This window comes from Odocoileus virginianus, chromosome 16 (assembly GCF_023699985.2).
Source record: "Odocoileus virginianus isolate 20LAN1187 ecotype Illinois chromosome 16, Ovbor_1.2, whole genome shotgun sequence".
Classification (NCBI taxonomy): domain Eukaryota; kingdom Metazoa; phylum Chordata; class Mammalia; order Artiodactyla; family Cervidae; genus Odocoileus; species Odocoileus virginianus.
This window is the reverse complement of record NC_069689.1, coordinates 1,736,959-1,762,371: the sequence shown is the minus strand read 5'-3', so window position 1 is coordinate 1,762,371 and position 25,413 is coordinate 1,736,959. Positions and strand designations below refer to the sequence as shown.

The window sequence follows — 25,413 nt, the reverse complement described above, 5'->3', positions numbered from 1 at the left end:
TGGGACAACACAGGGAACAGGGGGAGGAGGCAGCCCTTCAAGAGGACAGCAGGAGGCCGGTAGAGGACCTGGGGGAAATCCCTTAGTTTATATAGGGTCCCTGTGACTTCTCGCATCTTCCAAGAAGTAAGATTTGGCTGCCATAAAATACTCTGCCTCTGCTACTCACACTCACCCCAAATTGGAACAATACAGCTTCTTTGAGGCCATTAAAAAGACTCTTCTTGAGAATGAGTGCTGGGTGCTGGTGTCAATACTTGAATGTGTGCAGCCAAAGGCCTGTGGTTCTGAACTGACGCCAGGGTAGATGAAAACTGCAGCATTGCATGGCACCCTACAGAGGTACTGGGGTGGGCTGGGGGTGGGGACTTGGGTCAGAGGCAGGGGTGGGGTTGTTTAAAGTGAAGAAGCCCCTGGAGCAAAGGCAGGATCTGTGGAACCTGGGGACCTGGGGACTGGGGCTTCCAAAGGAGCAGTCATGAAGAATCCTCTCTTGGAGGCTTTGGAGTTGGGGGCCTGCAGTTTTTGGTGTAGCTGGTCTCTGGGAAAGACTGAAGCGAGTTTTGCCATCTTTTTGGTTAAGAATAAAAGGGTGTGACTGTTTTGCATATAGGGTTATCATTACCATCTTTCTAAATTCCATATATATGTGTTAGTATACTGTAATGGTCTTTATCTTTCTGGCTTACTTACTCTGTAGACAAGTGCTCCGGCCTGGTGCACTGGGAAGACCCAGAGGGATCGGGTAGAGAGGGAGGTGGGAGGGGGGATTGGGATGGGGAATACATGTAAATCCATGGCTGATTCATGTCAATGTATGACAAAAACCACTACAATGTTGTAAAGTAATTAGCCTCCAACTAATAAAAATAAATGAAAAAAAAATAATTTAAAAAAAAAAGGGTGTGACTGATACAATATAACTGAAAACTAAACCCTACAAAGAAACGGCAATAACTGTTCCATTCTTTACCACAAGCATTTATTTACTTGGGGGCTTATTTTGATGATGAAATCCATAATGATAACTTTGGTGATTTTGGTGAGCTTTTTGGCTTAGGAGAAAATTTAAATTGGGTGCAGACCCGAGGTTTTAACCCAGTTTGCATACTTTGCCCCCACCCTGATGACCACAGGATTTGCTTAGACATACCAGCGGTAAGGAACCATGCCCAGAATTTGCTGTGCTTTCTCCTTTTGTTTCCTGCAGGCAAGTTTCCTGACCAATGATGCTGAGAATTACTCATCCTGGGGTCAGGGCGCCAGCAACAGCTTGTGGTTAGAGTAGAGATTTGGCTGAGGTGGGGTCAGCTCAGACCCCTGGCTCAAAAGTACACTCGAACATCCCCACTCAGGGACGAAGGTGTTTTAGGCTTGGACGTTATGGTCTGGTACCCAGAGGCCCAGGCAATGTTGAGATGGATGCACTGGCTCATGGAAAATGCCTGACTAGAACTGCTTGGGGGAGGATTCCCTGAGAACAACATGAATCGTTTCCCCCTGAATGGTTTTTGCTGACTGACTGGGCTTTAATTCACTGTCTGCTAAGGGTTTGGGGGCTGAAAACAGAGGACAAAGTTTCAAAGGCAAATACTGAGAGATGTTCCTGTGGGGAATGGAGGGAGAGCTGGCACACAGCAGAGAAGTGGCAGGCAGAGGGAGGATGGGGGGACGGGTGGGGGTAAAGGGCACGGACATCCACGTCTCGTCCCCGTCACCACAGTCAGCCTCCCCGAGAGCTCAGCCCTCGCTGTGGTAGGTACTTCCCACTTGCTAACACATCCGATGCCCACCAGCACCCTAGGAGATGGGCACTGTCACTGTCTGCATTTCTTTTAGTAATTAAAAAAAATATTCATTTATCTGGCTGCACCAGGTCTTAGTTGTAGCACGTGGGGTCTTCAATCTTTGTTGTGACATGCGGTATCTTTAGTTGTAGCATATGGGATCTAGTTCCCTGACCAGGGATCGAACCTAGGCCCCCCTGCATTGGGAGTATGGCATCTTAGCCACTGGACACCAGAAAGTCCCGCTGCCTATATCTTCAGGATGGGGAAATCAAGGCCCAGAGAAGGGCAGTAACTTGCCTTATTTGGAATGGGGCTAGGTGTCAAACCCAGGCAATCAGGTTGTAGCACTCATCCTAAGAGTCCCTGATGAAGCTGGGTTGGCCAGGTTAGACATGAATGAAGAGCTCCTCAGTGCCACTGGCAGGAATTCTGTCTGTGGGTGGTCAGATCCAAGTAGTCCAAAAAATCCACTTTCTGCCACTAGCTCGTGACCTTGAGCGAGCTATTTACACTGAGACTTGTTCCTTACCTATAAAATGTACTTCATATGACAGTAGAGATTACAGAGCACATGTGAGTATGTGTGTGTTTCTCTGTGTCTGTGTGTATGTGTGTTGCCTTGTACAATACTTGGTAGAGAACAAAAATGCCACAAAAAGCGGACACACCCCCATACTCCCTGCCATGGTGCCAGAGCACAGATATGCCCATCTCTAGAACTTCCAAGCATGTACACGGGCATGTATGTACTTATGTGTACACATGTATATGTGTGTGTGTATACTCATGTGCACGCATGTCCCAGTCATGTATGTACTCGTGTGCACATGTGTCCCTGCCAAGATGAGCACTCATGTGCATGTGCACATATTTCCCTCCCTCTCCTGTCCTTAACTCAGGCTGGTGGCAGCATCAGCCACATGGTCTCCAGCCAAATACCCAGACATCACTCGTGAGTCCTTTCTTCCCCTCTCCCACCCTCACATTCCCTCACCACAGTCAGCCAATGCCTGAATATTTCTCAATCACATCTTCTCCCAGTTCTCCCTCACCCCCACTGCAGCCAGTGTGCAGTCCCCCCTCCACCCACACTCCACACAGTGGCAACCAGAATTACCTTTCCCAGTCACAAATTTGACCTCACCCGTGCTCCACTTAAAACCCTCCCAAGAAGCCTAACCAAGCAGGATGCAAAACTTCTGAGTTTCACATAAAGCCCTAAAGAGAAGCCTGACAGAGTTGCCTGAATAAAGATCTAAAGCGTCTCTATGGCCAGAGATACCATAAACAAAGTTAAAAAGATAAATGGCAGACTAGGGGAAATATTTCTAACACACATAACAGACAAAAGTTTTTAAATCCCTAACATACTAAAAGCTCCTTCATACCCATAAGAAAAAGGCAAAAAGAAAAGAAAAATAGGCAGCGGATATGAACAGTCAATTCACAGAGAAGAAAATACAAATGGCCAGTAACCACATGAAAAGTTGCTCAGCCTCGTTGGGGAGAAGGAAAGTGAGTGTTGAAACCACAGTGAGATGTTTTCCTGGACTGGTGAAAATTAAAAAGCTTGATAATGTTCAGTGCGGAGGGCGGCTGGGGAAATGGCTCCCCACAGATATCAAGGGTGGAAGCAAAAACTAGCCCAACCTTTTGGAAGAGCAATGTGACAGTACCTATTAAAATTTAATAAGCATACCCTGAGCCAGGGCAACTCCACACCTAGAAGCCTATCCTACAGAAAGGCTTACACGTGTCAGCCAAGATATATATACAAGGATGTTCACTGAAGCATTATTTGCAAGAGTGAAAAATTGAAGGCAACCTAAATATCCATCAACCCAGGCCTAGTTACATAAATTTCGTTACAGCCAAACAATGGAATATTAGGCAACGATTAAAAAGAACACGGGGGATCTGTATTCCGTGACACTGACAGATGCCCACAGCATACTGGGAAATGAAAAATGGAAGTCGTAGAGTAATGTGCATAATATGATTCATTCCTTCTCTTTTTTTAAAGATAACACACAATAAATATATTTATAAAGGCACAGAAAAAGTTCTAGAAGGAAGCACACCAGATCAACAACAGTAGGACCTCCACAGAAGGAGATTTAAGGGCAAAGAAGGAAATTTCTTCACAGGACGCACTTCTATATTGTTTCAGTTTTTACAGGAGCAGATATTGCTTTTGTGGTTAAGACGAGAAAAGAAAAAAGATACCCCGTCCATAGCCTCTCAGGGGCTGTAAGTCAAAGTCCACACTCCCTAGGCGGCGGCTAAAGTCCAGGACACCGCCCTTGTGTGCCACCAGCCCGGGGTCTCCTACGCTCCCTTTCAATTCCCCAAACTAAGCCTTTGTCCCTACGGTTCCATCTTCCCACAGTGTCCTTTCCTGCCTTCCACGCCTCATCTTTCAGGTGGTTCCTCACCTATCGTCACCTTCTGGAAACTCTCCTTGAACACTCCCCCCCACCCTGCCTCCACTCTCCCAGCAGCGGTGACAGCCAGCATCCAAGGAGCACCTGTGTGTCTGTGTCGGGGCTGTGCTGTGTGCTTTACCCCGTACTGACCCCTTCAATCCTCGCAGCAATCCTAGGAAGGTCTGTCATCACCTTATTTAATGTATAAGGAATCTGAGGCACAGAGGCGTTACCCAACTTGCTCAAAGTCACACAGCCCAGCAATCAACAGAGCCAGTGAGTGGCGGTCCCAGGCAGAGCATGCGTGAAGCCTTCTGCCAGCACTCAGCACACAGGACCTATACCTTCCAGGCTCCCAGACTTGCCTAGGAGCCCCGAGTTGGTGGGTGGGTGAGGTGGGGGCGTTGCCTTGTTCCTGCCCCCAGAACCTGGGCGGGTAAGCGTACACAAGGAGGCCTGCTGGGGTGACGAGCCAGCTCCCAACCTCAACCATCCAGGGCTCAAGGAAGCAGCTGGTCTCCCCAGTGGGCTGGGACCAGTTCAGCTGGAGGCCAGCTGACCCGGGGCTGCTGAGGAATGGCACGGTTTGTGGAGGTGCAGCCCCTCCTGAGGCGAGGACCCAAGCTACTTCCTGCACACCTACTGTGTGCCAGGCCCGAGGGGTCACGGGCCAGGGAAGCCAGGGGCCAGGAGACTGCTCTGCCCTCCACGTGCTGTGAAGTCAGACACATGGAAGCCAGGAGCCAGAGAGGGGGACAGTGGGATGATGCTCAGAGGAGCAGGGGCCTGGTTTCTGATCAGGACAAAGCAGATGGGGGTCTCCGTGAAGTGGCATCTGGGTCCAGCCCCAAAAGACGAAGGAGAATCTGGGCAGGTGGAGGGGGGAAGGGAACTCCAGGGGGCTGGAACAGCTTAAGCAAGGGCTGGAGGGGGGCAAGTGAGGAGAACTCTGGGGAAGAGTCACTGGTTTTGGCTGGAAAACAAGATAAGTTGGGAAGCAGCCGTGGAGTGGGGGTGCGAGATGCTGGGGCCCTCGGAGGGAGCAGCTGCCCACAGCAAGGAAGGGGCAATCAAGCACGTGGACTGCCCAGGACCGGAACCTGTCAGGCAAATCCACGTCCGCTGTCAGCTCAGGACAGTGGCCTAGTTCCCCACCTCGGTGCCCTCACCTATAGAAAATCATGCAACTTCCAGGATCATTGAGAGAATTAAACAAGACGGTGGTTTGCAGCACCTTGAACCTTGGGAGGCGGAGGAACACGTCTGGTGGGGGCACCGTGCCAGAGGAGACAGAGGCGGCTCCCTGGGGGCATCGGCCTTTGTGATGAGAACTGGTGTGGGCATATGCCCCTCAAGGCACCCCAGCCCAGCAAAAGTACTCAAATACTAGCCTTGTGTTTAAAGTGTAAACTCCAGGCGATGTGATTTCAGACTCTATGCTTTCTTAAAGAGATGTGAGAGGCAGAGCCTCACAATGTTGAGCAGGTCTCTCTACCCCTCTCAAGCCCTCAATCTCCTCATGTTGGGGGGGTAGGTGACAGGTTGGGTGGTTTCCCTAGACCTGGTTATTCAGAAGGGGCTGAGCCATGGAAGGAGGGAAATGGGCCAGAGGTGACTGTGGGGAGGTGTGGAAACCCAGAGAGGTGGGACCCAGAGAGGGGAGGGTGGGGGATGAAGGAAGCAGAATACGCTCCTTCCTGGGCTAGTCCCCCAGCCAGCCAAGGTCTTCCTCACACCCCCTACTCCAAGGCCCGCAGCCCCCACCAGAGCCCAGGGCATATTCATTCAGTTGGGGGTGGAGAAGCTGGAAGAAGAGGAGCTCCACCCTCCCAGGGCAAGTTCACTCCTGGGAACGATGGAAACAGCAGTGGGTGGGCTGGGAGGCAGGTAAGACCTTGGAGGCAGGTGAGACCTGGGGTCATGCCCCACTGGGCTATTTCAGGCTGAATGCCACTAGGCAAGTCCCTGCATGGCTCCATTTCCTCTTCTATGAGATGAATAAATATGCTTTCCTTGTAAGTAACATTTTTACCCTGGGGCCCAGCACACGAGCAACCTGCCTCATAGGTGAGCCCTTTGGTTCACCAGGAGCTGCGCAGGGCCTGGGGGAGTCTCAGCCAGCTCTGGGAGTGAGGGAGAATCACTCACCCCCGGGCACCCCCAAGACCCCCATGGGTGCCATCCTCCTCATCGCCCACAGGGACCCCGTCTTAGCCTCCCCACTGGCCCACCCACAGCACTGCCCCCACCCACCTGCTGCCAGAAGAACTCTCTAAGTGAGGCCCTCCTCGACTCTGATCACTCGGCTGTCGCTGTTGGCTTGTCACTTCCCCCACCAGCCCCGTGGGCAGGAACTACATCTGATTCATCTTGGCCGTTGCAGAGTGTGGGGTCTGGCACGGGAGTCCTGCCCACAGGCAGCAGAGCTAGCAGTGGGGATGAACAAGCAGGACCATTCACCCCTCCCACCAGCACCTGTTGCTCTATTGAATATTCATGACAGTGCTGGGCTCCACGTGGGACTCGGGGAGAGCTCAGTGTGGGACCACAGTTCAGTCTGTCCGGGATCAGGGCTCAGTGGGGCTGGGGTCAAAGTTCAGTCTTCTGGGATCTGGGCTCACACTGCGGGGCTGAGGTCAGGGTTCAGTCTGTCCAGGATCAGGACTCAGTGGGGCTAGGGTCAAAGTTCGGTCTTTTGGGATCAGGGCTCCGTGTGGGGCTGGGGTTAGGGTTCAGTCTGTCCAGGATCAGGGCTCAGTGAGGGGCTGGGGTCAGGGTGCAGTGAAGGAAGTTTTCTGCCCTCTATCATGAAGGGCTCAGGACTTCTCCCAGCCTTATCCCCTGCTTTGAAAACAACTTCTCCTGCCCCTGGGGTGCTGGGGGCTGTCTTGAGTCCCCACTCTGCCCACGCACTACCCAGGCAAGGCCTGACCTATGCTCCACTCCAGGCATCCCTGGAGTGGAGGCAACCCATTCTCATTGTGGCCAGCCGCCACCACCTGACTCCCACAGAAGGAGCTCAAGGTGGGAAGTGCTTCCTTGCATCCCTAACTGGCCTTCAGAAACACAGCAAGGACCGTCAGCCTTCTGGCCTGAATGTGTTCCCAAGCCAAGGAAAAGTGGTTTGTGGGTTAGCTCAGGTTTTTCTATTAGCCACCCCAGTGTTCCACTCTATTAGCCCAGATGATCCGGTGCCAGTGGAGGTAAATCTGGGTCTGGCTGAACAAGCAGGCAAAGGTGTTGGCTGGCACATGGCAATGAGATGTGCCATCCAAACAGTTCCTCCTGTCACAGCGCCTGAAATCCTGCTTTGTGCTCCTTGCTTTAAGTCAGTCTTGCTGACCCTCCTCTGAAACCTCCATCCTGAACAGTTTTTAGCTGGGCGTTGGGACTGCCAGATCTCCCGGCCCTGGGCGACTCAGGTTTAAGCCAGGTCTGGCACTCACGGGGCTCAGAAATGGGAGCTGAATCACAGACTGGCCTGAGTGGGCGTCAGAGTTTGGCAGGAGGCTGCCCCACCCCTCAGCAGTCCCACCCACCCAGCCAAACCCTCCGCTCCCTCTGCCTGCTACTCCCAAGCAGAGGGTCAAGTTGGTTTGCAGGAAAGACACATGGTTCTCATTTTAATTAATTAAAGAAAAATCTAATCACTGCATTAAACTTCTCATTACTCCACTTGAATACCCGTTAAGTAAATTTAATTACCAGAGGATTGGGTTTCCCAGCCTCTTTCATTAGCTTCTGATAAGATGGGGAGTTGGGAGGGAAGGGGATGGGAAGCAGAACAATGCCATTCTCAACCTACAGAGGGCAAGGTGGGCAGTGTACTGGGGCTACTGTGGTCAGGCTTTGGTGTCTCCCTGAGGACAGGCTTAGCCCTGGGCATGGGGAGACGCTCCTCCCAACTACCTCTAGAAAGGAAAAGGCCTAGAATTTGGATACTGTCAGCGCTGAATGCTTCATTTACAGCCACTCTTGGTTATTTATACCCCACCTCCTTCTAAAAGAGTTTGAGGTTGCTAAGAACAGCACAAGCTGAAAAATAACAGAAGAAATCAGAACAAGGGAAAGATGTGCGAGAAAAGAAGAGGAAGCCAAAGGCAAGGCTGCTGAGCAACATGCCCCAGCAACCCGAGCACTTATCAGAAAGGGGCCACAAACCAGCTATGAGCTTCCTAGCAGCCAAGACAAAGAGAGCAACACATTTCAGCACTAAGGTCATAACAAACAGAGTATTCATACGGAAATGCACACCAGACCTTGGTCTTTCCATCTATAAAAAGGGCAGAGCTTGAGCATGAACTAAAGGAAATGACCATTGGCGAAAGCAGTCAGCAAAAGTTTCCTAGAGCAGGAGGGATCTAAACTAGGCCTTGAAAAAGAGGATGGGGCAGACTCCATCTTTAGTAATCATTTATTATTTGCCTCCCCCAGTCAGAGACATCTCCTTCCTGCCAGCAGGACTCTGAGCTTCCTTTGAGAAGCTCAAAAGAAGCTTCTCTCTCATTGCTGGTCACATGGTTGGGGAAGGACAGACCCTTACCCCAGTCCATCCTCATTTCCTGTGTATCCAGTTAAAGGATCAGGATTATCTTAACGCTGCCAATAGGGCCCAAGAGATTTATAGTCACTTGGTACTATCAATCCCAAGTCCTAACTCCAGGACTTTTATTTGTTCTATCAGAAAAGCAGGCTTTATCTCTAGCCGAGACCCCAGATTTCAACCTGGTAGCCAGTAGCCCCAGAAATTGCTGACACATCTTAACGATTACATCACGTGAAAAGATACTAGGAATGGAGCCATCACCAAAAAAAGAGAAGCAGAGAATTACAGACAGAAAACAGCTCCTGGTCACATTGTTGAAGTGACTGGATCAAGCCCTGCCTGAAGCCCAACTTACCCCTAGACGCTTCAGTTTCATGAGTTGATAATCTCATTTTATTGGAATAAGATTTTTGTTACTTGAAACCAAAGGGATCCTCACAGACACCGTGTTCAGAAAGGTATCCTTCCAGTTCCAGAGACGGAGAAGGAGCCAGGGAATGGGCAGGGTGGGTGTGCCACCTACCGTGACTACCACTGTGCCCCACTGAGTCCTGAAGCTTGAGGTGCAGGCTGGGGTGAGGAATAGGCTGGGGAGTGGGTCCAGGAGCTGGGCAGGGACAGAGCCCCGAAATGCTGGCAGGAGGCAGGCTCAGCACAACCAGGACATGGCTGTGGAGCCCCTAGAAAAGAGGAAAAGCAAGAATGAGCCGTATGGTTCACATGGGGACACAGGGGCACAGGGCGTCAGGCAGACAGCGGTCACGCTTTCCCAAGGGGAGGCGAGTCTGCCAAGTCTGTCTTCACTTCCTCACCTCTGTACCTCACTTACCCTTTACTGCGCCCTCACCCAGAGTGCCTCCAGGCTGCCGAAGAGCATCTGTAGGAGCCCTTCCCTCTGAAGAGAAGGGAGGATGGGGGAGGGGTGCGCAGGCATGGCTGGAATCCATGTGCTAGTGCCAGACTGTATGTGCCTGGTGGCAGGCGGAGGGCAGGGGAGCGTCCCCCTCAGGACTGTGGACTCATTTCTCACAGTTCCTCTCCCAGTGAGTGTCCAGAACCGGGCCCAGGGCCTGAGGTAGCCAGAACAGGACAAAGGTGAGCGAGGCAGCTATCCTCTTTGATCGCTGGTCTGGACATCCAAGTGGCTTCCCTGGTGGTTCAGATGGTAAACAATCTGCCTGCAATGCAGGAGATCCAGGTTCAATCACTGGGTCAGGAAGATCCCATGGAGAAGGGAATGGCAACTCACTCCAGTATTCTGTGGGCTTCCCAGGTAGCACTAGTGGTAAAGAACCCACTGGCCAATGCAGGAGACATAAGAGACAAGGGTTCAATCCCGGGTCAAGAAGAACCCCTGGAAGAGGGCATGGTGATCCACTCCAGTATTCTTGCCTGGAGTATCCCATGGACAGAGGAGCCTGGTGGGCTACAGTTCATGGGGTCACAAAGAGTCAGACATTGCAAATCTGACTGAAGAGTCAGATTGAAGTGACTTGTCACACTGGACTTCTTAAAGAATCCTAGAGAGGACAGTGCTCAACCCAAGGGAATGAATAGTGTTCCAGGCATGGGCAGAGAGCAATGTAGCACCTCTGAGTGCCTTCCCATCTGAAGAAGCAGGAAACCGCCTACTCTGCCTTCACACATACCTCCTTTGGGCACTGACCCAGCTTTGGGGGGCCACCCCTCAAGGGGGTGATAAACACAGTCTTCCCCAGCTTCTCTGAGGCCAAGTGGCACCTTTGGGGAGGGACAAAGGGTGGAGATATTTCAGACTCAGGACATTGCCTGAGGTCCTGGCTGTTGGAAAGTCACTAAGCCTCTTTATCCCTTCGTGAGTCCTCTGATCTAAGGGATACTGGCTTGCTTCTTGGCTCCATAAAAAAGGCACAATGACCGAGATCCTGCGTCACAGAACACTCGGCTGACTGGGTCTCCAGAAACATCTCTAGATCAGTGCAGTGGAATTGAGCTTTCTGCAATGATGGGTGTGTTTGATACCTGTGCTGCCTGATATGATAGCTGCTAGCCACATGTGGATGTTGAAATGAGGATAAAGACACTAAGAATCTGGTTTTTTCTTTTCTTTTATTCATTTATATTTAAATCTAAATAGTCACATGTGGCTAGTTGCTACCATATTCGATAGTACAGCTCTGGACCAACCCTTGCCTAGCCCCTGGCCCCAATGCTATGCGTCCTCAGTGGTGTTGGACTCTTTGTGACCCCATGGACTATAGCCCGCCCAGCTCTTCTGTCCATAGAATTTTCCAGGTAAGAATACAGGAGCAGGTTGCCATTTCCTAACCCAGGGGATCTTCCCAACCCAGGGGTAGAACCCGCGTCCCCTGCGGCTCCTGCATTGCAGGCAGATTATTTCCCTCTGAGCCATTGAGAAAGCCCCCCTGGTCACAACCCAGAGAAAACTGAGGTCCAGAGAGGAGATAGGATTTGTCCAAGGTCACATAGAGAGTGGCAAAGGCAAAATCTAGAACCTAACTCTTCGGACTCCTAGCCCCAACTCTCAATAGCACCCACTGACCTTCTCATGTTGGGCTCATGTTCTCCCGTCCTGATCAGCACCGTCACACACAGTGTCTTGCTATCCCATTAACCATGCTACTGCTCCCAAGACAGGGTATCAGGCCACCTTTGAAGGGATCTCTCCCAGCCACTGCTGCTGGCCCATCCCTCAGGCCCCTAGTCAAGCAACCCCAAAGAATATTGCTGGGGAAATCATTCATCAGAGAGGAAGTGCCCTGGGCACAGAGCTGGCCACTGCAGGGTTATTAATAACAACAAAATGCTGGAAGCTGCCTAAACATCCCACAATACAGATAACGAAGTGCATCATGACACTGCTGTTTGATGGAATATTACACAGCCATTAAAAGTGATAAACACAGAGACTTGTAGCAGCACAGAGCAATGTTTACTAACAATACTGAACAAGAAAACGGAAAATGGATGAGGGTAGGGCGGGGTTGCAGTGGTGTACAGGGCTCTGTGCTCACTGAGCCCACTTGTATCTGTTATCGCAGCCTGCACTGCAGCATAATGACATCCAGAGTTCACACCCATTCTAGAGATGGAGGAGCTGAGGCTTCAATAAGCCACCCACAGCCCTGGTGACATGGGGAGGGAGCACTAGAATAGGGCTTGAACTCTGATTTCTGACTCTAAGGACAGACTTCCACAGCTGTTACTTTGTGCCATGATGGGGATGTTAACTTTTGACCTCTCCTTTTTATGTATTAACTCATCTTATTTAACAGATACATTCTAAGTGCCTTACAAACGTGGGCTCATGTGATCTCTACAATAGCTGTAAGAAGGAGCAACTGATACTCATTTTTTTTTTTTGAATCAGGAAACTAGGGCACAGAGGTAAAGGGTCACTTCTACTTCCCACATGGTCTACAAGGTTTCAGTGTTGTCTTCACAGGAGAAGGGCAAGGTGACAGGGAGGGAAGAGCTGTTGACTCGGAGCAGTAGAAACAGTAGTATGTGTGCAAACAAGTGTGTATGTGCATGTGTGTCCTCCCTTTCTAATTGCATGGAAATGCTTTTTTGTAGCAATTGAAAGAAAAAAGAAATAAAATGTTGTATCAAAAATTCTTTACAAAACAAGCACAAACACAAAAATGAAAACTTATTCAAAATTAAAGCTATTGATACATCCAAGAGACTGTGAACGCAATCCAGCCCCTGGCAGCCAAGCTCATGTCTCCAGGCTTTCGTGCCAATTTTCTGACCCTGGACTCCTCCCTCCTGCCTGGGTGAGATCCTCACCTCAGGGGGCAGCGAGGAGCAGCCTTGTGTGCAGGTGGACTTCAATAAACACCTCCCGGAGCCCTCGGCACAACACAGCAGGACAGCAGACAGACTTCAGAGACCGAGCTGCCTGCGGCACTACGGTCGCTGGCCAGGGCTGACCTAAAAAGGCCAAGACATCCAGGCTTCTGCCTCCAGCCCCAGGCAGCTCCATTCCACAAGTGCAACAACCGAGCCACGCAAAAGGTAAAAGACCTCATTGGAGGTCACACTGCTACTGAACAGAGAAACGTATGTGTGCACATGCCTATGCGTGGATACAACCCACACGTACACGTGTCTCCCGTGTTTGCTAAGTTGCTTCAGTCATGTCCTACTCTTTGCCACCCTGTGGACTGTAGCCTGCCAGGCTTCTCTGTCCATGGATTCTCCAGGCAAGAACACTAGAGCAGGTTGCCATGCTCTCCTCCAGGGCATTTTCCCCACCCAGGGATCGAACCCTTTTCTCTTAAGTCTCCTGCATTGGCAGGCGGGTTCATTACCACTAGTGCCACCTGGAAAGCCCTGTGTGTCTCCCACGTGTACGTATAATTAAAATATCAGGTGATACTCAGCTTATAGACACACACCACACACACACACAATGATGATTACATTACTAACTGCTACCATATCCACAGTTGTGTTTCTATTTCTCCTGTACATTTTTCTGTTATTTTTCATTCTGTCACCAAATACTTATGAGCACTTACTATGTACCAACTATATTATAGGTGCTGGAAATTAATTGGGGTGCCCCTCACAGGGATGGGGATACAGATGATAAGCAAATAAAGAAACAAGATAGTTCCAAAGAGTGACAAGTGCGATGAAGATGAGCCTGGGCACGTGAGGGAGAGCGCCTGGGATGGGGCTCAAGGGTCCCTCGAGCAGGAGGATCTGAGGATGTCTTTCTGCAGAGGCCACATCTGAATTTACACATGGACAATAAGAACTCAGTCAACCTAGAGCAGCAGGAGCAAGGCAACAAACAGAGTGGGGAAGAAGACTGGTGTTTCTGAGGAGCCACAAGCCATTTGGCCCCTAGAATGAGATGGGCAGAGGTGGGGCAACTGTGCAAAGGAGGCCACAGAGGGAGGCTGGGCCTTGAAGGCCAAGGTAAAGCTTCGGTCTTCATCCCTAGTGCAATGAAGAGTCACCTCGGAAGTGCTGGGACGTCTTACTCGTTGTGAAAAGTTCCTTTGGGCTGCCGACTGGAGACTGGATTGAAGAGGAGCAGGCCCAGGAGCAGGGGACCCGTGGGCTGGCTCTGGCAGTTGCCCAAGACAGGGAGATGTGCCTTGGGCCAGGGTGAGGGAGGGACTAGACAGATTGAGGATATATGCTGTTGCAAACACAGCTCATCAGCAGTTGGTTGATGAGTTGGATGTGAGGAGGTGGGGGTAAGAAAAAGGAATCAAGGATGACTCCTAGATCTTCTACCATGGACACGAACTGCTTTTACCACCAGACCCCCCACGAAAAAATTTTAAATAACTGTTAAAAAATAACAGCAGATGAGCCACCATGAAGACCGCCACCCCCCACACACTGAGTCTCACACCCCCCAGGGTGCATCTTTCTTTCCAAGCCCCCGCTGTGTTCTCTGGTCCTGCATGTAGCACACAGGGCAGGAAAGAGATTGGGTCCCACCCTCAGGCTGGCAGGAGACAAGACTGTCCAAAAAGACAGGACAGGGAAGGACAGGGGAGGGTGTAGAGAGGCTGGTCCAGAGCAGGCCCCCAGCACGTGCTTGTTAAAGAACATGCTGGCTGAACCTGAGAAGTTCTAGCATGGGGTGTGGAACTGGGGAGGCAGGGCACAGCATCTGGGAAAAGCAAGAGTTTGAAGGTGAGACCATCCAGGGTTTGAGTCTCGGCTTCATCCTAGCTCACTATGGGACCCCGGCTAAGTTCCTTTGCTTCTCAAGGCTCAGATCCCACAATCCTCCCACTCAACGTTGTGATGAAGACTCAGTGAAGTGATAAATGTCAAGAACTGACATTTATAACTATTAGCACCTTTCCCCTTTTGTTTAAAAAAGGGCTAAAGAAGTCAATTTAAGCTTAGACAGGTAAACTTACATCTATTCCAGTCAAGATTCTGGAAGTGTTGCCGAGAATGCCAGGAAAGCCAATGGTAAGTGTCAGAATTTCATGACCAAAGAGTCTTGTGGGAAAACTGCATATCCTCTCTTGGCTGCTCAAAAGAGTGACACACACTCCAGCCAGCCACAAGTGAGGCCCTCGTACATCCTTGTCGATGAGACAGAAAACTATGATCTGGGCTTCTCAGTGGTTAGCTATATAACCACATCCAAGAAAGTGGGAGAATGAGGCAGACTGGCCCCTGGGATGGGATCTCACTGGCATCAGCAGGGTTGGTCCTTGGCCCTTCCTGGAACAACCTTTTTTGGCAGAAACTAGAGACTAGGATGTGGGCTTCCCCATTGGCCCACTTGGTAAAGAATCTGCCTGCAAGGCAGGAGACCTGGGTTTGATCCCAGGGTCAGGAAAATCCCCTGGAGAAGGGAATGGCAATTCACTCCAGTATTCTTGCCTGGAGATTCCCATGGACAGAGGAGCCAGGTGGCCTACAGTCCGACTCACAAAGAGTCAGACACAACTAAGCGACTTTCAACTTCAGAGACTAGGATGGAACTTTGAAAGGAGGTCCAGCCTGGAAGGGTCAATTAGGGAGTCAGGATCCTCTGTCCAAAGACCTCCATTTACCCAGGAAGGGGCCAAAGTGTACAAGAGAGGGTTACTAGGCCCTGGCTGAGTTCTGTGAGTAGCTCTAAGAGTGGCCAGGGAGCTGTGGCCTCTGTGGATCCTAGTGGCACACGAGGGCTGGGTAAGCCAATCACTCCAACTCTGGAGATGCTGCAGCCATGCTTCATCCTCGATGTATCTGTCTAGATGATTTTGGATAAAGTGTGGTCTGTTCACAGGGGCTTGACAGGAAGAGGTGGGTCTGAACCCCATGTTCCCTGGGGAAGCCTCAAGGGCCTGGTCAGGACTTCAGGTCCCTGGCATTGGCATTTATGGGCCCAAAGAGTAGAGCTAGGCCCAGTGAGGAAAGATTCCAGGAAGAGAGATTGCTTTTCAGCATGAATAGTAGTGAGCTCCCTGTCCCTGGGGGCATGCAAGCAGAGGCCTGGAGAACATATATGCTGGGTAGGGATTTGCACTAAATGTGGGGGTTGCTTTCAGCCATGGGGTTCTTTAATTCTACTCACATGTGAATCAGGACTAGATTATGTGGATCAAAGAGGGTGTTACAGAGAGTGAAGGGAAGGCAAGGATATTATTATCCCAGAATAATAGTTGTTATTATTATTATTACTACATTATAGATCACCAACATTCCTATCTATTCTCTAACTCGATCTTGTGCCCATCCCAGAGGCACAAAGGAAGATTAACCCCATTTAGCAGATGTAAAATCTGAGGCCCAGAGAGGGAATAAGACCAGCCTGAGGTCCAACAGTACATCAGCCCCACACCGAGAAGCCTTCCCCTCTGAATGCCAGTGGTCATCCCACCACTCCTGCTGCTGAGGAGGGAGCAGGAATCTGCCCTCCAACCAGGGCTCCTGTCCCTTTGCCAAGACTTCCTATCCCTGAAGGTTAGAGGCTCTCTTTGTGCACCCCCACAAAAAACCCTGGAAGGGAGTCCCAGCCCAGAAGGGACTGGGACTCCTCCCAGGTTACACGTGTCCTGCTCCCTGCCCCTTTCCTCTCATTCCCCTATGGTCCTGCCACAGCCCCTTAGGTTGGTTCCTTCAGACCAGATCGAGGACCAGACACCGGGCTTTGCCCAGGAAATGAACTCAAGGGGCAGGGTCCCTCCTGCTCAGCCTTATTCTTCACCTCACACCTACACAGGCAGCTTGAGACTGGGGAGAACTAGAGTCCACCTTACCAGGTATCCCACCAGAACACCTTCCCTTTTCCAAGCCAGAGGGTCAGAGAGAGGGCCTCTGGGCAGGAGATGTGACAGTGTCAGGGAGTGGGGAGACTGGGACCGCCAAGGCAGGAAAACTGCCACCTCCAGTACCACCCATGCCACATCATACATCGAAGCCCAGGGCATTCCTGTGAGCCAAGGAGCAGCATCTCACTTTACAGGTGATGGGATGAAGGCTTAGAGAGATTAAGGATTTGCTCAAATTCAAAATACTAAATTGAACAGAAACAGCCTGTAAGTTCTAGAGTCAGGATTTGAATCCAGGACCAGCTGGTTCTAAATACCCTGTGCTTTCCCAGGCTCCCTGCTGCCTCCACAGAAGTGCAAGGAAGCTCAAATAGGCAGCCTGGTGAGCAGATGAAAGGGAGGGTGCAGTGGGGGCAGAGAGAGAAGACAAGACAAAAAGACAAAAGACAGAGATCAGCTGGGACAGACGAACTGACAAGTGGACCCTGCAGGGGCCAGAAGGAGGCAACTACAGAAGCCCCCAACTTGATCAATGAAAGGCCCCCAAGTGCCACCCCCACAGCCATCTGCTTCTCCAATTTAGCTACTAGTCTTCCCTAGGTCCTCCACAGGATGCCCAGGTCCAAGGAGCAGAAGAAACTTCCCGTCCTGAGAGTACTCCATCAGTGAGGGTGTCAGGTCAGATCCCTGGGTCTGGGCAGAGAAAGGAGGTGGACAGAGAAAGAAAGGGGCCAGTTCTGTCCCTGAGCAAGGCCGTCAGCCCAGCTTCTGTCTGACCATGCCAGGCTAGAGGGTCCAATGGCCCCAACAGCCCAGAAGGTACAGCATTCCTGCCCGCCCCACGCGTCTGGGGGAGCATTCTGGGCTAGCCAGGTGTTCCCAAGTCCCACTGGCAGCCAAGCACAATTGGTCTGTCCCCAGAGCATGCAGGGTTTAGCAACAGCCTCTCAACTGAATATTTAAGAAGAAAATTACCCCTCCTGTTTTTTTTTTGTTTGTTTGTTTTAAAGAGAGAGAGAAAGGGAGGGAGCAGGAAGCCAGCAAAGGAGGGAGAGGGAAGGAGGGTGGGAGAAACCTACCCCAGCACTGCAGTCAAGGTCACGGGCATCGTTGTGGGGCAGTCGCGGGCAAGGAGCCTTTAATCTGGGAGTTCAGGCCGAGGAAACTAAACGCTGGAAACCGGAGTACATTACTGCCCTGAATGATCTGTCGGCTTCTATTAGGCTAAATATCCCTGGATAATAGGGAATTATCCTCTGAAAAGGCAAACTGCCGGCCTCTCCAGGGAGGGGGGTGCGGTGGGAACCTCTCATCGTGAGGGCTCTCCCACGGTGATGGGGGGAGGAAAGAACAGGTCCAGCTAGGAAAGCCGCCCCCATCCCACACCCCCTCCTGGGAAAGTCACAGTCACCAGCTATGCGAAGCTTGTGGCTGCTGCCAGCACCCCACCCCCTCCTCCCCAGACTCTCCCTCCACTAAGGAGTCTGAAAAGATGCTAGACGCAGGGTCCAGGCCAGACAAAGCCTCCATGACAGCAGGTGACCGTGGGCAAGTCCCTGAGCCCCTCTGAACCTCTGTTTCCCTGTCTGCTAGATGGAGTTAATAATACTCACCCGAAGGCTGTGCCATAGGGAGGAGGAAGCTGGCGCCCAGCCTGGCACAAAGTGGGCACCCAGGACAATTCTGCTCATGCCGTTCTGCCCACTGGTGAGGGCCTCCTCTTCATCCCCTCCTCCTTATCATCACTGGCCCCCGCAGGGCATCACCCCCTCCGCCCCATTCTGCCCATTGTGAGGACCTCTTCATCCCCTCCTCATCCTCACTGGCCCACTCATCCACTGCCCCTCATCCATGGGGCACCACTTCCTCCGCCAGGAAACCCTCCCTGGCCCCCACCCTTGGGTATCTCCTACAGCCAGGACCCCACCTTCTGGGGTTCTGGGCTCTGCCAGCTTCCAGTGGTTGTTCACACGTGGGCCCTTCAGCTTCAGGGGTTCCCTCTGAACCAAACAGTATTTCCTCCTTCCCATCCTCCCCAAGCCCTCTCACCCGCACAACTGGCACTCAGGACTCCGCTCAGACGTACAGACTGGGGCTGGAGGAAGCCAGGATCAGGCATGGACTGGGTCCATGGAAGGGTGTCACTTGTGGAAATGCATTCGGCACCAGCGAAGCAGAGCCAGAAAGCCAGAAATTCCAGAACACGAGTCTGCAATGGCAGCCAGACCATCTGCAAGCTGGCCAGGGCACAAGGCAGGGCTGGGCCAGGTCAGAGAAGCATAGCGGTGGGACTTAGTACTGGGTTCCTGGCACAGTACCGAGGCCCTGGAGGTGTTTAGGCCAGGAAGGGCCTCAGGGGTCAAGAGGGGCATGGCTGACCTGTGCAGGGAGAGGAAAGGGTCAAACGAGTAGCTGGGTGTGGAGCAGCGACATACCGCTGAGCATCATGGGTACTCATGTCCAAACAACACTGTCCAACTTTGTCAGATCAGTTCAGTTCAGTTCAGTCGCTCAGTCGTGTCCGACTCTTTGCGACCCCATGGCTTGCAGCACGCCAGGCCTCCCTGTCCAACACCAACTCCCGGAGTTTACTCAAACTCATGTCCATTGAGTCGGTGACACCATCCAACCACCTCTGTCATCCCCTTCTTCTCCTGCCTTCAATCTTTCCCAGCATCCAACTTTGTAAAGTCTTTTAAGTCCACTAGTTACTTTGATCTGCACAGCCTTCAGGTGAGTGGACAGATTGTGTGTGCGTGCTATGTTGCAACTAACTCTTTACAACCCTATGGACTGTACCCAGCCAGGCTCCTCTATCCATGGGATTCTCCAAACAATACTGGAGTGGGTTGCCATGCTCTCCTCCAGGGGATCTTCCCAACCCAGGGATCGAACCCACGTCCCTTATGTCTCCTGCTTTGGCAGGCGGATTCTTTATCACTATCGCCACCTGGAAAGCCCAAGGGGACAGTTCAGGGATTACTGTTAGCAGTTCCTTAGTTCATTCATTCAACAAGAACTTGCGGAATGCCTGCTTTGTTCCAGGCATTGTTCTGCCTCACTCAACAGAGAGGAAACTTGAGGCCCAGAAGTGCTGCCCAGGAAGTTCCATGGCCCCATGGAGCGGGCGGAAGTCCAGGCTGCTGTCAGCCCCCATTAGTGAGAGGGGCCATGGGGCCTCTGCTATAGCCCCAGAGACTGCAGGAGTGACCGGGAATGCCCATGGGCTGGGAGACCCAGAGAGCCTCCGGAGACGAGGAAGGAAGCGGGGCAGTGCCAGGCGGGAGCTGTGGAAAGGGGAAGCCCAGTGGTGGGTGAAGGGGGATCATGGGCAGGAGGGGCCTCAGTCTGGAGTGAAAGCACCTCTTCCTCCAAGGCAGGGGCGGGAAGCCAGAAAGTGTGAGGGGAAGGAGGGAAGTTCACGGTGGAGGGTGCTGAACTCCGTGGGTAAAGGCTGGGGACAGGGCAGCAGAGGCACAGGTGAGGAATGACCAGGCCATCAGCCCCACCTGCGGAGAGGAAGCGGCACGCAGGCAGGGCCAGAAGGTAGGGGTGGGGGGTCAGAGTGGGCCCATCAGGAGGACCTGGAGCCTGGCTGGGTCCTCTAAGATGTCTGAGCTCTAGGGGAGGGGCAGAGGGCAGGGAACCCCAGCAGGGAGAAGCAGGCCCCATGACCGCCCTAGTGGGTGCCCAACCCAGTAGCCTCAGGTTGCCCTGTGCCCCCAGGGGACTGAGAACCTCCCTGGGGTGTGGGCTCCCAAGGGCCCAGCCACGGGAAAAGCCCAGAGCAGGCTACACGCCTCCGGATTCTCCCTCCCACTGAAGGGAGCCCCTGAGTCAGCTCAGGAATGGCTCTTCTCTCTGTTCCTTGAGCCAGCCCATCCACTCTGAGCAGTCGCCAGCAGGTTCCCCACTTCCCTGGGCGCTCCTCTCCTCATGGGTAAACTGAGGCAGACCTCACCTCTCAGTGGCCAGCCAGATCAGGAGAGCACTGCCCAGTGCCCGGATGCACACACAGTAGGTGCGCACAGATGACTGGCCCCTTCCTGTCCCCAGTAGTGGAGCCTCTACTAGTGTGCACACAGCATCCGCAGTGCCTCGCACGCACTTTTGCTCAGTTCACTTTTATTGAACTTTACAGCTAACCAGCTGGTAGCGGTGGAAGGAGGTCAGAATTCTGCCCACTGGACGCAGTGGGGAAGGGGCTGAGAGAAAGCAGGACATGGTGGGAGGGCGTGGCGACGCCCCGGGGAGCAGACGTGAGGATGCAGCAGAGGCCGAGGTCGCTGGGCACTCCTTAATAATTCAGCAGGCAGGGGGGCCGGGGAGGGGCAGTGAGGGCGGCGGGGATGGGGTTCACCCAAGGGGAGGGTCCCAGGGCAAATGGGCCCCCCAGGCCCCAGGCCTCCTCATGGCCCCCACAGCCTTGTGAGCTGCTCCTCCAACTCACCCTGCCCATTTCAGAAGCTACCCCACTGTGTGCCAGGCCTCACCCAACCAACCAAGAGCATTGGAGAGAAACTGACACAAGTCAGAAGGAAAGAAGAGCCATTCTGGGAGGAGGGACAGAACCTGGAAGGCTTCACAGAGGAGGTGGCTTTTCAACTGCTCTGGGTCTCACCTGGCTTTTCTGTGGAACAGGACTATATACGCCTCCTCCTCTTCTTACTACTGCTATTGTAACTACTACTAATAATAATAATGCCTTAAGTATCTGGGGTGCTCACTTGGTGCTAGGCTCTGTGTGAACACTTTGTGCACAGAGAGATTGAGCTGGAGCTGAAGCCAAGCCCTCCTTCTCCTAGCCTCCCTTTGGCTGGACCAGCTGGTGGAGGGTTGACTGAGGTCTGAGCCTTGGGCCAGCTGCAGCAAGGTCGGTAGGCAAGATGGGTGTCACTAGTGGCCAAGGTCTGCTAGTTGCCCCATGTTGTCAGCATAACTCCAAGTGAGTGGGGTGGGGGAAGGGGGTGGGGGGAGGGAAACTTCCAGAGCCAGGTCAGAGGCAGCAAGGTCAGAGGTTACACAGTGACCATGGCGGCAGCTCAGTTTGGCCCTCCCAGTGTTTGAAATGCTGGTGCTGAGTACGGCCTACACCTGCCCCTTCAGCCTACCCATCTCCCATAGGACCAATCTCACCCACATGCCAGCTTCCAGAAGTCCTCTGGCTCTCAAGAGGCAGGGTGGGGAAACCACAACTATGCTAGGCAGTAGGTATTATTGATCCCATGTGATGAGAAAACAGGTTCCAACAGATGATGTCCCCTGCCCAAGGTCACAGATGGGAATGGCCAAGCTGGTACTCATACCTAGGACTGTTTCCAACAAACAACGAGATGCCAAGGGCTAAAAGGCTCATGGGGCTGAAGTTGGAGTGTGTCTCAAGCACAATCAGTAGGCCTGGGAGAGGCCTTTGCGGGTGAAGTCTTCCCGGCTCCCCTCCCAGTGGCTTCAAGCTGTCCACAGCCAGGACTCAGATGGTCTGGCAGTTTGAGAAGATGAGGAACTAAGAGGCAGGGGATGGTAAAGGAGACCTCTCGTGGTGGCTTCCAGCAGCCCTTGGCCTCACCCCAACCCTGCCTGAAAGCATCCATCTCCCTGGTGGCCTGATGTGGCCAAAAGGGCTTGAGAAGGACTTTTTAATGAGGCTGAGGTAGGAGGCAAAGGGCATGGTTAAGGAGAGATGAAACTCAGCCCAAAGATAGAACAAGACCACCTGTGGACTAAGGCTAGTAGCAGGGGATGGGAGGGGGTGGTCAGGAAGGCCCAAGGGAACAGGTCTCATGGTGCCTAGACTCCCACTATTAGAGCATAATTCCTCTGAGTTCCCAGAGGTGTTTGGTTTCCATAACGCTTTGAACCAGGGAGAGGCACCATCTAAGAATACCGGCAGTGGAGAGTAGGGCTCTGAGGTTCTGGCCCCCCTCCTCTATTGACATACTGTGCTCCTTGGCACACGTGTCTTTCCCGCTCTACTCCCCAGTTGCCCCATCTGTAAGATGCCCAGGTATGAAGACTGGGGGACACAGAAGGGAAGTGGAAACACCCTAGACAAGCAACCCCTTCCAATGCCCGTATCGACTAGACGCAGGCTCCATGCTCAACATAATCCTCTGTGGTCTACCTTTACCCTCTCAACAAGGCCATGCCATAGATATCGGCACTCCCATTGTCTAGGGGAGCAAACTGAGGCTCACACAGGGAAAGGACACTCCGAGCTCCAGGAAGAGTTCAGACAGGTCCTACGAGTGCTGTTTTGTTCAGCACTCTGGACAGCTCCCAGCCACGGCCTCCCCGGCCACCACCTGGTCACCCCCACCTCTCACACACACACATACTCTTAGATTTGCCTGCTTTTCCCAACTCTCTCATCCTATATAAACTTCACCTAGCTTTCCTTTACTGCTCCAGCTGCACTGAACTCTCCTGGGCTCCTGGCATGGCTGTGATCTGTGCACACAGCACTGGGACCTAGGTCAGTAGTTCTTGCTCCCTTTTACTTCTCTGACTTAAATCTCATTCTCTCAGCAGCAACGTGAGGGCAAGGAACTATCTCCCTCTCTCCTTTCTCTGCCACAGTCTGGGCACACAGAGGGGACTCGTGGAAATCCACTGGCTTTGGATCGGATGTGGGTGAGAATTGGCTGAAAAACTCTAGGGTCATCATTTTACTTCATTCATTGAGTTTCAGATTCCCCAGCTGGGAAAAGCGCTGATCCTGTCCATCTCACAAACCTACTGTGATTTACACAGAGAGTGCAGATAAGCCATGCAAGGAGCTCCTACCCCCATGACAGTGTGGCTACCTGCTGACACCCCCTTAAATACCCTCCTGGGACCTCATTCAAGTTATGGACCACTTCTCCCCATGAAAATCCCAAATGATTCATAAATAGGTGGATTAATATCACTGAGGAAAGTCTGAGGCTAGTAGATGGGTCAGGGAAGCCCAAAAGAACAGCTGGTACAGTGCTCGGAGTTCCACTATTAGAATTGATGCCTTTGTGGGCTCATGAGTGTTCAGTATCCACAGTGGCTTTGAGCCTGAAAGCAGAAACACCTAGGAATATTGACAGTGGAGGTGGGATCTGGGGTTCTTGTCCCTCTTCTCTACTAACATACTATTACTTAGTACAAGCGTCTTCTTCTCTCTGGCCTGCAGCATGAAGTATCCAGGCATACAGGAGGTGAGATGGCCCTCTCTGCACCACTTCCTGGAAGGACAGGAGGAAAATGCCTGTAGGAGTGATGTCAGAGGTGCTGGGAAGGACCCTCTAAAGCTCTCAAATCCAGGACTATGATGCCAAAATGCCTCCACTGGGATTGCCACACTCCTTTATCCTCCAACAAAAACCAAAGTCAAACCCTTGGTCTTTAAGGGACCCAGCAGACTGACGCTACCCATTCCCAGGCCCAATGAGGGCGGGCCTGCCCGCATGCCTTGGACCTTGGAGAAGGGTCCCCTCATTTATCCTCAGGCCCAACTGACTTATCCAGGGAGCTCCAGCCTGAGGAAGGCTGAACTTATACCCCCCAATCTAGATGGAAAAGAGAATAAGATTCTATGGGAGGCCTGGGCAGGAAGAGCTCTGCTGAGGCCCCTTCTCTGGACCAGGAAGGGATGCTGAGGGAAACGGGGGAAAGAACAAAGAGTTCTATCCTGGCTCTACCACTTAACTAGCTGGCTGACACCAAGAAGTTGCTTTACCTCTTTGAGTTCCACTTTTCTAATCTACAAAGTGGGGGAATAATCACACCACAGAGCGTCCAGTAGTGGGAAGTTCTGGAGGAACCATGATCAGGTTCCTGGCCAGGGTTTTGTGTTTTTTCACATCAAAGAGTGGGTGACATCAGCTGTGGACACGTAAATAACATGCCCCATGGGGAAGATGAGCGCTGAGAGCTCCGAGGAAGTGTGGATAAGGTGGGTACCAAACCCACCCCAGCAGGGTTCTCCCTAGAGAATCAATCTGAGTCCTGACTCTGGACACACACTGGGTCCCAATCCTGGTTATGCTGAGCCTTGAACCAGTCACCAGCCACTGCAGGCAGTCACCACCAGAGACCAGTGTCATAGTTGGCTCTAGGGAGGGCTATCAGACTCCCATCTTCTTGTAGAAAAGCTGCTAGTAATCTTCCATTGAATGAATTGGCTCATCCCCGGTGGGGAGGGGGCAGGAGCCTGTGGGCTCAATGTGTGTCCCTGGCCTTTTGCCCCTCTGTTCATACCCTCCTCACCCCTTTGCCCTATGCCACTGGCTTCGGTCTAAAGATGCACCCCCACATACCCCAGACCTGCTTCCATCACCCTGGCCATGTTTTCTAGGCCCCCTGACCAGTTTTGTCCCCTGACCACAGCCCCACAACCCAAGCCTTTAGTATGTTTTGCCACTCTGACCTCAGATGGTGGAGAACCTGGGATGCTTGTGGCAAAAGGCCCTTGGTCTTACCCACTCATTGGGCTCCCTGTCCAGGTGGGGAAGCTGAGGTCACTGGGGGTGAATGGCAATCCCAGGATTTCCATCCTGGACCAGCACTTTTTTTTACCTGGCCTTCTGGCTGCCAAAGGGCTTCCCTTCTCTCAGTGGCACCCCCACCCAGCCATCAGAGGAGGGGCCCCAGCAGATGGGGGTCAGGCAAACCCCAAGTCCCCTACCACATCCAAGCGGGCAGCAGGAGGTGGCGAAGCATCACGGAGCCACCCTGTCCTGGGCTCCTCTGTCCTCAGAAAGCCCCAACTCGAGGCTAATTTTGGACATCTTCTCAGGCTGAACAATTGAAGAACTTTTCCAGATCCTCCCTGGCATAATGGGGCCACAGGGGTGAGTTGCCCCCACCCTTCTCAGGGCAGCTGAGGCCTCCTGGCCCGCAACACTACAGTGTGACACTAGGCGGGAGTATGCATC

At 52.4% G+C, this 25,413-nt stretch overlaps 1 protein-coding gene across 7 annotated transcripts in view; it reads right to left on the bottom strand.

Moving 5' to 3' along the window:
* LINGO1 (leucine rich repeat and Ig domain containing 1) overlaps nt 1-25,413 on the bottom strand; it is a 213,411-nt gene that overhangs the window by 73,889 nt on the left and 114,109 nt on the right. For 2 of the 7 annotated variants that reach the window (XR_002309906.2, XR_011491668.1), the window contains one exon: nt 9,354-9,442. The exons of 2 other annotated variants lie outside the window; for them this stretch is intronic. The gene's annotated coding sequence lies outside the window, so the exon portion shown is untranslated. Of the gene's footprint in view, nt 1-9,285; nt 9,443-25,413 lie in introns of those variants that run through there. 3 more of the 7 variants (XM_070477595.1, XM_070477599.1, XR_011491670.1) reach the window with 3 other exon arrangements.